Genomic DNA, 2500 nt, shown 5'->3' with positions numbered 1-2500 from the left:
GAGGTCCTATTCCATTATTCCATGCACCATTATTCAGGCGAACCGCCTGCTTTGAACACTCTAATTTTTTCAAAGTAAACGTTCCGGCCGCCGCCAACACTCAGTCAAGAGCACCGACGGTGAACCGAAGGTGAGGCCGGGCACGCCAGTACACGCCTTGCGACGGACCGACGGCCCGAGCCCAAAATCCAACTACGAGCTTTTTAACCGCAACAACTTAAATATACACTTTTGGAGCTGGAATTACCGCGGCTGCTGGCACCAGACTTGCCCTCCAATGGATACTCGTTAAAAGTTTTAGAGTGTACTCATTCCAATTACAGGGCCTCGTTAGAGTCCTGCATTGTTATTTTTCGTCACTACCTCCCCGCGTCGGGAATGGGTAATTTGCGCGCCTGCTGCCTTCCTTGGAAGTGGTAGCCGTTTCTCAGGCTCCCTCTCCGGAATCGAACCCTGATTCCCCGTCACCCGTAAGAACCTCGGTAGGCAGATACCGTACCGACGAAAGTTGATAGGGCAGACACTTGAATGATTTGTCGCCGGTGCAAGACCGTGCGATCCGCAAAGTTATCCAGAGTCACCAACGAGCACGGGCCGAGGCCCGGTCGGTTTTTGGTCTGATAAATGCACGCCTCCGTGAGTCGGCGCTTTTCGCATGTATTAGCTCTAGAATTACCACAGTTATCCAAGTAACACGTACGATCAAATGAACCATAACTGATTTAATGAGCCATTCGCAGTTTCACTGTACGAGAGCTCGTACTTACACTTGCATGGCTTAATCTTTGAGACAAGCATATGACTACTGGCAGGATCAACCAGGTAGCTATTCGCAGCAAACGAGGCTGCTGCGGGACGACGGGCGCCCCGCGTTTCTTTTCACACGTTCTCCGTGTACATCGCTACTCAAACACTACGCTCGCGGCTTGCACGAGCTCCGAAAACCGTCGATTCCGGACGCTGCCCGGCGATTCGAGTGCAATACTCGCGCCGAGGCACGCCGATAGCTTGCCACTGGATCCGACAGACCGCTCAAAACCCCGGCTAAGCATGGGCGACCGCGCGAACAGCATTACATCTGCCCATCGTGCCCGACGCCAACCGAGATCGATTCTGCTTCGATTCGCACTCGCGCGCGCATTCGCTCACACGACTGCCTGCTCCCTCATAGTAGTCACAGAATCCTGCATCGCCATGGTACCCCAGAACGGCCTCGGGATCGCGCGACCTCGCGGCCGGATTTGGAGTTTGGGAAGGTGCGTGGCCGCTTGCCGTGGCCGCCGAACCGCGCCCCGGCCGGGCACTGCGCGCAACTCGAACGTTTGGACTCTGAAAATATTTCCCAACGTTTGGACTTTAACTTTTTGTCGAGACTTGAAAAAATTTCAGAGTCCAAACATCGACCCGCGGCAAAAACTTTTCCGAGGTCGAAAAATCCGCGCTCGGTCAAGAGAATATGCGCGGCCTGGGCGTTTGGACTCTAACATTTTTTTGGAGTGGATGGGAAAAATTTTCAGAGTCCAAAACACCGACCCGCGCGTGATGCTCTCCCGAGTTCGGAAAATCCGCGCCAGGTGAAAGCTATGCGCGCGACCTGGTCGTTTGGACTCTAAAAAATGTTCAAGTCTCATCACACCAACAAAAAGTTAAAGTCCAAACACCGACTCGCGGCTAAAGCTCTTCCGACTTGGGAAAATCCGCGGCGGGTGAGGGCTATCCGCGCGACCTGGGCGTTTGGACTTAACATTTTTTTGGTGTGAATCGACTTGAAAAAATTTCGAAGTCAAAAGTCTATAAAATTAATCTAATGCCATACAGTGTCAAAGTGCACAATTTTAATCGATATAATCATAACAATATATGTCATACAACAAAATCATCAAATAATCGTCAAGCAGCATTGCAAAGCTACGTGAGTCAATGCAAGGCAATGACAACGTATTTATCAATTAAAGTTATTGTTAAATTATAAAATAAAATTAAATTAAATTAAATTGAAGAGCTCAATTACGCCAATGTAACAGAGTGTCATACAAAATATATTGAATCACACACGTCCAAACGCTAAAGAAATATATCAAATGCACTCACCTGCCAGTCACCGTTTTGGGTAACTCAGAATAGACCGTCTTTCGTCGGGAATTGAGTTGATCATTGAACATTGCAGTAGGAATAGGTTTAAGCGGAATAATAATAATAGCGGAAGGCTGATGCTCCAGGTAAATGTTTGCTTCGCTCATATATACTGAAAAGAAAAAAATTTGTGAGCAAGCAGTGCCGCAGGGAAGAATGCGATGGCAAAACGGACGCGTTGTGGAAATTACGGTAGTCCGAGGGCGCCAACTAGCGACAAAAAAGAAACACATTACGGTCGCTAGAGGAAAAATGCAAATAAATAGCAATTCAATCTTCCATGCTTGTATGTATGTATGTATGTATGTATGTATGTATGTATGTATGTATGTGTGTGTGTGTTTTTGTGAGTATGTACGCATGGAAC

The 2500-nt window shown here is 48.2% G+C and overlaps 1 non-coding gene across 1 annotated transcript in view; it reads right to left on the bottom strand.

The window, feature by feature from the left end:
• LOC143466368 (small subunit ribosomal RNA) overlaps nucleotides 1–825 on the bottom strand; it is a 1808-nt gene extending 983 nt beyond the window's left edge. Inside the window, exon 1 of the ribosomal RNA XR_013118811.1 lies at nucleotides 1–825. This exon is cut by the window's left edge and continues 983 nt beyond it. This is a non-coding gene — a ribosomal RNA (small subunit ribosomal RNA).
• Nucleotides 826–2500: the final 1675 nt, after the last annotated feature.

Source organism: Clavelina lepadiformis, chromosome 7 (genome assembly GCF_947623445.1).
Source record: "Clavelina lepadiformis chromosome 7, kaClaLepa1.1, whole genome shotgun sequence".
NCBI lineage: Eukaryota > Metazoa > Chordata > Ascidiacea > Aplousobranchia > Clavelinidae > Clavelina > Clavelina lepadiformis.
Note: the sequence above shows the minus strand (reverse complement) of the source record. Positions and strands in the feature narration are given on the sequence as shown.